Raw genomic sequence first — 11,957 nt, 5'->3', positions numbered from 1 at the left:
CTAGTCGGGTTACTGCTGACTGTAGGACCTGGCAAGTGGGGCGTGTCCAGTGACTCCCAGGCAGCTTTGGTGAAAACTTGCCTCTGTCTCTATTTTTATTTTTTGAGACAAGGCCTTGCTCTGTGCCTCAGGGTGGAGTGCACGATCATGTCTCACTGCAGCCTCCCAAGTCCTGGGCTCAAGCCATCCTCCTGTCTCGGCCTCCCAAAGTGCCGTGATTACAGGCGTGAGCCACGCCCCTCCTGGCAAAGCTCTGTCTTGATTGAGCACCAGAGGGTTGTTATGGGCTGATGAACTATCCTTTAATTTTACCCTTTCCTAGTCTGTTGTAAAGAGAGTCTTAACTACTTTATTAAGTCATTTTTCTTATTTATTCTCTGTGGTAAATTAAATCACTTCGTAGTAAATGTTATCAAAAGAATTGCTTAGTGGATGGGATTGTTGGGTAAATTTTCCTGTAAATTAAGTCACATGAGTGTTTAAATCTTTACAATAACGCTGTTGGATGTTATTAACCAAAATTTAAACCTGAAAAGTCTCACAGGCACCGGACTACGCACCATGGCGCGTGAACTGTGGCCATTTAGGGAGGCAGCCGGCTTCCAGCTCTTGGGGACTTGTATGACCTTACCATAGATGCAGATAAAGGCATAGTTCTGGTGTGTGTATCTGGAGGGGTGGGGGAAGAGGACAGCAAACTATCAAGGAAACTAGGCTGAAACACGGTGATTTTTTTTTTTTTTTTTTTTTTTTTTTTTTGAGATAGGATCTCACTCTGTTGCCTAGGCTGGAGTGCAGTGGCCGGATCTCGGCTCACTGCAGCCTCAGTTCCCAGGTTCCAGCGATTCTTCCACCTCAGCCTCTGGAGTAGCTGGGACAACAGGCGAGAGCTACAATGCCCGGCTAATTTTTGTATTTTTTGTAGAGGTGGGGTTTGGCCATGTTGGCCAGTCTGGTCTCAAACTCCTGGGCTCAAGTGGTCTGCCTGCCTGGGCCTCCCAAAGTTACAGGTATGAGCCTATAACATAAGCCACCACGCCCAGCCATACACATACAAGGCGATTTTTCTGCCCTTGTGGGTAGCAAAGAGCACGGCTCAATCTTAAATCTCCTAACTCCAAACTCCTTTGCAGGATAAACAGTCTTTGAATGACTAAATTCGTCAGGTTTCCATCGGGTACTGGGGATACAAAGATGAGGAAGTGACGAGGAGCTCCCCAGTCTGGCAAGGAGACAAGTGTAGGGGACGGGGGAGGGAAAAACAAAAAGCTTTTTCCTGCAGCTGGGGCTCCAGAAGTTAAACTTACCAGACAGGGGAAAAGGCATATGTATTTTATTTTATGTTAATTTTCACAATGACACAGGGCTTTTCTAGAAAACAAGTGGATAGGCCAGAAAGTTTCTATACAGTGTTTAAAAGATGATAAACCATGGAGATGTGACATGAAGAGATCTTAAAACCAGGTGGAGGATTAGATTTCTAGGGGTTTAAACCATGGGAGTAAATAAAGGCATACCTTGGAGATATTTTAGTTGGTTGCAGACCACCACAATAAATTAAATCTCGCAGTAAAGCAAGTCGCATGAATTGTTTGGTTTCCCAGTGCATATAAAAGTTATGTTTACACTAGACTGTGGTCTGTTCAGGGTATAATGGTATTATGCTTAAGAAATGTACATACCTTATCTAAAAAATAATTTATGGCTAAAAAATGGCTGTCAATCATCTGACCCTTCAGGGAGTTGTAATTTTTTTTGCTGGTGGGGGGTCTTGCCTCACTGTTGATGGCGGCTGACTGACCAGGGTGCTGAGTGCTGAAGGTTGGGATGGCTGTGGCAATTTCTGAAAATAAGACAATAATTAACTTTGCTTCATTGACTTCTTTTCACAAAAGATTTCTGTAGTTTGTAATGCTGCTTGACAGCATTTGATCCACAGTAGAACTTTTCTTTTTTTTTTGAGACGGAGTCTTGCTCTGTCACCTGGGCTGGAGTGCAGAGGTGGGATCTGGGCTCACTGCAACCTCTGCTTCCCGGGTTCAAGCAGTCCTCCTGCCTCAGCCTCCCAAGTAGCTAGAATTACAGACATGGACCACCACGCCCGGCTAATTTTTTATGTATTTGTAGTAGAGATGAGGTTTCACCATGTTGGTGAGACTGGTCTCGAACTCCGGACCTCAAGTGATCCACCCACCTCGGCCTCCCAAAGTGCTGGGATTACAGGCGTGAGCCACAGCACCCAGCCTCACAGTAGAACTTTTAAAACGAGGTCAGTCTTCTCAAACCCTGCCGTTGCTTTATTAGCTAAGTATGCTGAGTATTCTAAATCATTTGTTGTCATTTCAACAATGTTCACAGCTTCTTCGCCAGGAGTAAATTCCATCTCAAGAAACTTTCTTTGCTCATCCATAAGAAGCAAGTCCTCATCTGTTCAAGTTTTATTATGAGATTGCAGCAATTCAGTTACATCTTGAGGCACTGCTTATTTTTTCTTTTTTGAGACAGGGTCTTGTTCTGTCACCCAGGCTGCAGTGCATTGGCATGATCACAGGTCATTATAGCCTCAACCTCCCCAGCCCAAGTGATCCTCCTGCCTCAGCCTCTACAGACACGTGCCACCACACCCAGCTTTTTTTTTTTTTTTTTTTTGAGACAGAATGTCACTGTCACCCAGGCTGGAGTGCAGTGACACGAGCTCGGTTCACTGCTGCAACCTCTACCTCCCAGGTTCAAGTGATTCCCATGCCTCAGCCTCCCAAAAGTAGCTGGGATTACAGGCATGTGCCACCACACCTAGCTAATTTTTAGTAGAGACGGAGTTTCACCGTGTTGACCAGGCTGGTCTCGAACTACTGTCGTCAAGTCATTTGCCTGCCACAGCCTCCCAAAGTGCTGGGATTATAGGTGTGAGCCACCGTGCCCAGCTAATTTTGTAGTTTAGTTTTTTCTTTTAAGAAATGGGATCTCACTGTGTTGTCCAGGCTGATATAAAACTTCTGGGCTCAACTGGTCCTCCTGCCTCAGCCCTCCAAAATACCAGGCTCCACTTCTAATTCTAGTTCCCTTGCCATTTCTACCACAGCTGCAGTTCCTTCCTCCACTTAAGTCTTGAATCCCTTAAAGTTATCCATAAGGGTTAGAATCAGCTTCTTCCAAACTCTTGTTGATATTGATATTTTGACCTCCTCTGAATCATAAGTGTTCTTAATGGGGAAAGTTTTCAATTTATTTTGCTCAGATCCATCAGAGGAATTAGTATTTATAACCAATACAGCCTTACAAAATACATTTCTTGAAAAGTAAGACTTGAAAGTTGACTTACTCCTTGATCCATGGGCTGCAGCATGGATGTTGTTAGCAGGCGTGAAAACAACGTTAATCTTGCACATCTTCATTAGAGCTATTGGGTGACCAGGTACATTATCAATGAGCAGTAATATTTTGAATTTTTTTGTCTGAGCAGTCGATCTCAACAGTGAGCTTAAAACATTCAGTGAATTATGGCTGTAAATAGGTGTGCTGTGATTTGGGCTTTTTGGCTTTTTGTGTTATATATAGACCACAGGCAGAGTAGATTTAGCATAAATCTTAGGGCCCTTAAGATTTTTTCTTTTTCTTTTTTTTTTTTTTTTTTTGACAGAGTCTTGCTACCTCGCCCAGGCTAAAGTGCACTGCCACAATCTTGGCTCACTGCAACCTCTGCCTCCTGGTTTCAAGTGGTTCTCGTGCCTCAGCCTCCCAAGTAGCTGAGACTATTAATATAAAAATTAGCCCGGCTAATTTTTGTTATTTTTTGTAGAGATGGGGGTTTCACCATATTGGCCAGGCTGGTCTCGAACTCCTGACCTCAGGTGATCTGCCTGCCTTGGCCTCTGAAAGTGCTTGGATTATAGGTGTGAGGCACCGTACCCAGATTTTTTTTTTTTGAGACGGAATCTTGCTCTGTCACCCAGGCTGTAGTGCAGTGGCCCGATCTCAGCTCACTGCAACCTGCCTCCTGGGTTCAACCTATTCTCCAGCCTCAGCTTCCCAAGTAGCTGGGATTACAGGTACATGCCACTACGCCTGCCTAATTTTTCTATTTTTTGTAGAGACGGGGTTTCGCCATGTTGCTCAGGCTGGTCTCCATCTCCTGGCCTCAAGTGATCCACCCATCTCAGCCTCCCAAAGTGCTGGAATGACAAGCGGGAGCCACTGTACCCAGCCTAAGGGCCCTAATATTTATGAAATGGTAAATGAGCACGGGCTTCATTTTAAAGTCACCAGCTCCGTCAGCCTGTTCTTTGAAGTGTTGAGACCAGGCATTGACTTCTTCCTCTAGCTATGAAAATCCTAGATGGTTAGCATCCTTTTCCAATAGAAGACTGTTTCATCTACACTGGAAATCTGATGTTTATTGTAGCCACATTCAGCAATTCTCTTAGCTAGATCTTCTGCAGCTTCTCCATCAGCACTTGCTGTTTTACCTTGTACTGTTTTTTGTTTGTTTGTTTGTTTGTTTGTTTGAGACAGAGTTTTCGCTCTTGTTGCCCAGGCTGGAGTGCAATGATGCAATCTCGGCTCACTGCAACCTCCGCCTCCTGCCTTCAAGCGATTCTCCTGCCTCAGCCTCCCGAGTAGCTGGGATTACAGGCATGTGCCACCACACCCGACTAATTTTGTATTTTTAGTAGAGACAGGGTTTCACCATTTTGGTCAGGCTGGTCTCGAACTCCTGACCTCAGGTGATCTGCCCGTCTCAGCCTCCCAAAATGCTGGGATTACAGGCGTGAGCCACCATGCCTGGCTTGCCTTGTACTTTTATGTTATAGAGAAGACTTCTTTTCCTTCCTTCCTTCCTTATTTTTTTTTTTTTTAAGACAGAGTCTGTGTCACCCAGGCTGGAGTGCAGTGATGCAATCTTGGTTCACTGCAGCTTCTGCCTTCCCAGATCAAAGGATTCTCATGCCTCAGTCTCCCGAGTAGCTGGGACTTCAGGCTCCCACCACCACGCCTGGCCAGTATTTGTATTTTTAGTAGAGATGGGGTTTCACCGTGTTGGCCAGGCTGGTCTTGAACTCCTGACCTCAAGTGATCTGCCCACTTCAGCCTCCCAAAGTGTTGGGTTTATAGGCATGAGCCACCACACCCGGCTGAGCAGCCTTCTTTTCTTAAACCTCTTGAGACAGCCTCTGGTAGCCTGAGATTTCTATATCGTCTTTACCTCTCTCGGCCTTCATAGACTTAAGCGAGTGAGGGCCTTGCTTTGGACTAGGCTTTGGCTTAGGGGAACGTGGTGGCTGACTTGGTGTGTCCAGACCATTCGGACTTTCTCCATATCAGCAGTAAGGCTGTTTCGCTTTCTTATTCCTGTGTTCGCTGGAGTAGCAGTCTTAATTTCCTTCAAGAATTTTTTCTTTGCTTTCACAACTTGGCTAACTGGTGCAGGAGGCCTGCTTTTGGCCCGTCTCCTGGACTTTCAACATACCTTCCTCACTAAGCTTAATCATTTCTAGCTTTTGATTTAAAATTTTCTAAGGGATGGGAGTTGGAATGATTTGGACGTTAAGTGGACTTTTAGGAAAATTTCAACTTTTCGCGGTGGCTCACACCTGTAATCCCAGCCCTTTGGGAGGCCATGCGGGTGGATCCCGAGATCAAGAGATCAAGATCAAGACCATCCTGGCTAACACGGTGAAACCCCGTATCTACTAAAAATACAAAAATTAGCTGGGTGTGGTGGCGGCGCCTGTAATCCCAGCTACTCGGGAGGCTGAGGCAGGAGAATCACTTGAACCAGGGAGTCAGAGGTTGCAGTGAGCCGAGATTGTGCACCACTGCGCTCCAGCCTGGGCGACAGAGCAAGACTCTGTCTCAAAAAAAAAAAATTAAATTAAAAAACAACTTTCCTATTAATATATTTGCCAGTAAAATCCAGCAGAGACATTCAGTGTAATAGTCACGTGGCTGTTAATAAGTTTATATAAATATGTGTAATATTAATTCTGGGCCAAGAATTAATTGAAACTTATTACTTGATTGTGAGTTAGTAAAAGTGCTCTTTTGTTATGTTTAAGATCTCTTCATTTCTTCAGACAGTGTAATCATCCATCTCTTATAGCTAATTTTCTGATTTTGGTTTCTTCAAATTTCAAGAAAATGTTTATTTTTTATATTTGTAATTTAAACTATATGTCTTTTTTTTTTTTTTTTTTTTTTTTTTCAATTAAGAGGGAGTCTCGCTCAATTGCCCAGGCTGGAGTACAGTGGCAAAATAGCAGCTCACTGCAACCTCTGCCTCCCGGATTCAAGCGATTCTCCTGCCTCAGCTTCCTGAGTGGCTGGGATTACAGGCACCTGCCATCACACCCGGCTCATCTTTGTATTTTTGTAGAGATGGGGTTTCACCACGTTGGCCAGGCTGGTTTTGAACTCCTGACCTCAAGTTATCCACTCCCCTCAACTTCCCAAAATGCTGGGATTACAGGCAGGACCCACTGTTCTTGGCCTTAAACTACATTTCTTCAACTCTGGCTCCTGATTTATTTTAGTGAGGCCTTAATCTATTAGCTGAGTTTCCCTAGACACTGTCATATTACCTATGCCACTTGACACTGTCTAGTACCACCCAAAGTTTAAACTTTCATTCCATCTTATATGTATCGTAGTACATTACTTTTTGATGAAAGCTTTTTATCTCCATAGATGAGTGGCATTTCAAACCCTTGCCTGTGACTCTCGGGAATGTGAAGCTAGTTTTACATCAAGGCCTAGTGCACACCATGCATATAAGTAATAGAAACAACAGTTTCATGAAACTTATTCTTATAATATGTAATGCACTCTTTTTTTTTTTTTCTTTTGAGATGGATTCTCCCCCTCTGTCTACCAGGCTGCAAGCACAATCTCAGCTCACTGCAACCTCCACCTGCCGGGTTCAAGTGGTTCTCCTGCCTCAGCCTCCCGAGTAGCTGGGATTATAGGCGTGTGTGACCACACCCAGCTAATTTTTTATATTTTTGGTAAAGACAGGGTTTCATCATGTTGGCCAGGCTGGTCTTGAACTCCTGCCTCAAATGATCTGCCCGCCTCGGCCTCGCAAAGTGCTGGGATTGCAGGCATGAGCCACTGTGCCCGGCCTGTAATGCACTCTTGATGATTACACTCTATTCTACTTCTTTGTCAGTTTAATGATTGACATGAGCTACTTAATTGATTTTACACTGGATTGTGACCCATAGTGTATAAGATATTACTCTAGGCTATGCTGTTAAACCATTTACTTTTGAAATTTGAAGAAACTTAATTTAAAAATTTTAATTGCAAAGATATTCTTTTCTTAACCACACAACACAGTAAGAAAGGAAAAAACAATAAAACCTCAGTTCTTTTTAGAGTCCAGAATGCTCACCATTACACTGTGGGGTATCCACAATTCTTTTTATTCCACTCCTTGACATTTTGTTTTCAAAGGTGAATTATCTTACAAAAAAAGGTGACATTTTTGGGAGTTTAATGACAGTGTTATAAGACCGATTCACCATTCAGTGGCTATTTTAGTTTGTTTTTCTTTTTACATTCAAGTGGGCAAAATTAGATTATGATCAGCCACAGTCTTTATGTTTGTGATGATCCATGATCGCTGGCCTCTATCCAAGTTTTTCTATTTCTCCTTCCCCTGACCACACTACTCCTCTCCCCTCCCCTCGTGGGTTATACTCATGTTTAATGTATGTCTTTCCAATCCATGTTCTATAACTTGGCTTGTATGTTTGTGCTTATGAAGAACATAGCATTGTTTTGTATATGTTTTAAGTTTTATGTAATTGTATCATTGCTTGCTTGCTTATTTATTTATTTTGAGACAGAGTCTTGCCCTGTAGCCCAGACTGGAGTGCAGTGGTTAATCATGACTCATTGCATTATCAACCTCCTGGGCACAAGTGATCCTCCCACCTCAGCCTCCTCAGTAGCTGGGACTACAGGCACACCACTATGCCCAGCTAATTTTTATTTTTTAATTTTTTGTAGTGACGAGGGCTCATTATGTGGTCTGGAACTCCTGGGCTCTGGGCTCAAGCAATCCTCCCACCTTGGCCTCCCTAAGTGCTGAGATTACAGGCGTGAGCCATGGTGCCAGCCTCGTTGGCTTTTTAAATTCTGCTTTTTTATTCAATGTTATTTTTTTAGATCTCAGTGTATCCTTTTTGGCAGATATGTGCTTACACAATTTGTTTATTCATTTTCCTCTTAATAGACAGTGAAGTTGTTTCTCTTGCATTGCTATTGCAAACAGTAGTGGATGCTGTGCTGTGGTGAACATCCTGTGTACATGCCCAGGATCACACAACTGGGAAGTAGCAGAATCATATTTTGAGTCTGGGTGTGTCTGACTCCATTCATTCATTTCAACCACTGAGCAGACTCCCACACATCACTTATCTGCCTAATTTATTACACAAACACTATTATGGTAACAGTAATGGCACTATAATGGGATTGTGTGTCATTTTTCTTTTAACAGGTCAATTCTTAATTTATGGCCTCCTCCCCTTTACTTTTGCTTTAACTGTAAATTATATTATTCAGTATAGAAAAGTTTTGTATTCTGTATTTTTCATGTTCATACATCATCTAAATCAAGGGTCTACAAGCTGGGCACAGTGGTGTGCGCCTGTAGTCCCGGCTACTCTGGAGGCTGAGGTGGGAGGATCACCTAAGCCCAGGAGTTGGAGACTGCAGTGAGCTAGAATCCTGTCACTGCACTCCAGCCTGGGCGATGGAGTGAGGACCTGTTTCTTCAAAAAATTTAAATAAAATCAACCAGGGATCTACAAACTTTTCTTTTTTTTGAGATGGAGTCTTGCTCTTGTCACCCAGGCTGGAGTGCAATGGCGTGATCTCAGCTCCCTGCAACTTCTGCCTCCCATGTTCAAGTGATCCTCCTGCCTCAGCCTCCCTAGTAGCTAGGATGCACCACCACGCCTGGCTAATTTTTGTATTTTTAGTAAAGAAGGAGTTTCACCATGTGGGCCAGGCTGGTCTTGAACTCCTGACCTCAGGTGATCCACCCGCCTCGGCCTCCCCAAGTGTTGGGATCACAGGCGTGAGCCACCACGCCCGGCCTACAAACTTTTCAGTAAGGGATCAGATGGTAAGTATTTTAGTCTCTGTGGGCCATAGGGTCTCAGTCACAACTACTCAGCTCGGCAGTCGTAGTGTGAAAGCTGGGAGAGACAATACCTGTGCCCGTGAGTGGGGATGTGTTCCAGTAAAATGTTATTTACAAAAACAGACGGCAGACAAGATCTGGCTTGTGGACAGGTACTTTGCTGACTCCTGATCTAAGTGATTATGTTAACAGTAATATTTATAGATAGAAGCTTTTCAGTGTTACAAGTAATGCTAGAATTCCCTTTATTTGTCTATTTATTTATTTATGAGATGGAGTCTCTCTCTGTCGCCCAGGCTGGAGTTCAGTGGTGCGATCTCAGCTCACTGCAGCCTCTGTCTCCTGGGTTTCAGCAGTTCTCCTGCCTCAGCCTCCTGGGTAGCTGGGATTACAGGCACCCACCACCACGCCCAGCTAATTTTTGTATTTTTAGTAGAGATGGGATTTCACATGTTGGCCAGGCTGGTCTCGAACTCCTGAACTCAGGTGATCCACCCGCCTTGGCTTTTCAAAGTGCTGGGATTACAGGCATGAGCCACCACTCCCGACTTCTAAAGAGTCTCCCTTTGTTGCCCAGGCTGGTCTTGAACTCTGGGCTCAAGTGATCCTCCCACCTCAGCTTCCCAAAGTGCTGGGATTACAGACGTGAGCCGCTGTGGCTGGCCTCCTAATAAAGTTTTGTTTTGGTTTGGTTTTGGTTTTTTGAGAGAGAGTCTCTCTCTGTCACCCAGGCTAGAGTGCACTGGCACAATCTCGGCTCACTGCAAACTCTGCCTCCCGGGTTCAAGCAATTCACTTGCCTCAGCCTTCTGAGTAGCTGGGATTACAGGCGCATGCCACCATACCTGGCTAATTTTGTGTGTTTTTAGTAGAGATGGGGTTTCACCATGTTGGCCAGGCTGGTCTCAAACCCCTGACCTCAGATGATCTGCCCGCTTTGGCCTCCCAAAGTGCTGGGATTATGGTTGTGAACCACTGTGCAGGGCATCTTTTTTCTTTTTAGTATAATATCTTTAGGATAAACTTTCAGAAGTGACGTTACTGATTCAGAATTTTTTTTTTTTTTTTTTGAGACGGAGTCTCGCTCTGTCACCCAGGTTGGAGTGTAGTGGCTGATCTCAGCTCACTACAAGCTCCACCTCCCGGGTTCACGCCATTCTCCTGTCTCAGCCTCCCGAGTAGCTGGGACTACAAACGCCCGCCACCTCGCCCGGCTAGTTTTTTGTATTTTTTAGTAGAGACGGGGTTTCACCGTGTTAGCCAGGATGGTCTTGATCTCCTGACCTCGTGATCCACCCGTCTCGGCCTCCCAAAGTGCTGGGATTACAGGCTTGAGCCACCGCGCCCGGCCTGATTCAGAAGTTTTTAGTTTTTTTTATGGCTCTAAAAGTGCCAGATGCCTTTTGAAAGAGACAAGTTTCAGTTTGTATAAATTACTTGAGACAGCTGGGCGCAATGGCTCTCACCTGTAATCCCACCACTTTGGGAGGCTGAAGTGGGCAGATCATTTGAGGTCAGGAATTTGAGACCAGCCTGGCCAACATGGTGAAACCCCATCTCTACTTAAAATAAAAAATTAGCCGGACGTAATAACTCATGCCCGTAATCCCAGCTACTCAGGAGGCTGAGTCAGGATAATTGCTTGAGGCAGAGTTCGAAGTGAGCCGAGATCATGCCAGTGCACGCCAGCCTGGGTGACAGAATGAGACTCTCTCTCAAAAAAATAAAAACAAACAAAAAAACTTTATTAGGAGGCCGAGCACAGTGGCTCATGACTGTAATGAGCACTTTGGGAGGCTGAGATGGGAGGCTCATTTGAGCCCAGAGTTCAAGACCAGCCTGGGCAACATAGGGAGACTCTGTCTCTAGAAAATAAAGAAGAAGCTGGGCACGATGGCTCATGCCTGTAATCCCAGCACTTTGGGAGGCCAAGGTGGGCAGATCACCTGAGTTCAGAGTTTGAGACTAGCCTGGCTAATATGGCAAAACCCCATCTCTACTAAAAATATAAAAATTAGCTGGGCATGGTGGTACATGCCTGTAATCCCAGCTACCTGGGAGGCTGAGCCAGGAGAGTCACTGAAACCTGGGTGGTGGAGGCTGCAGTGAGCCGAGATCCCACTACTGCACTCCAGCCTGGGTGACAGAGACTCTGTCTCAAAAAAAAAGGGAGAAAGAAAGTAAGAAAAACCCGGGTGTGGTGGTACATGCCCATAGTTCCAGCTACTAGGCAGGCTGAGGTGGGAGGATCACTTGAGCCCAGGAGTTGGAGACTGCAGTGAGCTAGAATCCTGTCACTGCACTCTAGCCTGGGTGACAAAGCAAGACCCTGTCTCAAAAGATAAAACATAAAAATAAACTTTATCAAGTATCTGTCTTTTAAGGATTTGGGATAGAGACTTCCCTCTGTCAGTTTGAATTTTAAAATGAGAAGGCATTAATCGATGCTATGGAAAATAGTAAAACTGGTATTTTAATGTTTATTAGGTATACATTTATAATCTTAAATTTTAAGATCTTCTTACACATTAGAATTTTAAAACTCACTTGTATTTTGCTTAATCTTCATTTAGCTGATAAAATATATTAAATTTTCCTAAACGTTGTATACCATTTGCTAACTTAACATCACAAATTTTTATTGTTTAGATTTTTTTTTTTAGGTACCTCAAACTGCTGGCTAGGCACACTTACAAACCTATCAAAGGAAATCTTCCTAAGCACTTAGATATTGTTTATAAAACCAGCTAAGTCTAAACTTACTGATTTAATCAATTAGATTCCCTTCTGTGCTTAAATGTAGATG

The 11,957-nt window shown here is 44.1% G+C and overlaps 1 protein-coding gene across 8 annotated transcripts in view; it reads left to right on the top strand.

Annotated features, from left to right (window-relative positions):
• The window catches only part of CFAP97 (cilia and flagella associated protein 97), a 48,001-nt gene that overhangs the window by 3,371 nt on the left and 32,673 nt on the right, over positions 1-11,957 (top strand). Inside the window, exon 1 of one of the 8 annotated variants that reach the window (XM_074040865.1) lies at positions 539-659. The exons of the other annotated variants lie outside the window; for them this stretch is intronic. The gene's annotated coding sequence lies outside the window, so the exon portion shown is untranslated. Of the gene's footprint in view, positions 1-538; positions 660-11,957 lie in introns of those variants that run through there. 8 annotated transcript variants of the gene reach the window in all.

This window comes from Macaca fascicularis, chromosome 5 (genome assembly GCF_037993035.2).
Source record: "Macaca fascicularis isolate 582-1 chromosome 5, T2T-MFA8v1.1".
Classification (NCBI taxonomy): domain Eukaryota; kingdom Metazoa; phylum Chordata; class Mammalia; order Primates; family Cercopithecidae; genus Macaca; species Macaca fascicularis.
The sequence above is the reverse complement of the archived record's forward strand: the minus strand, read 5'-3'. Positions and strand labels throughout refer to the sequence as shown.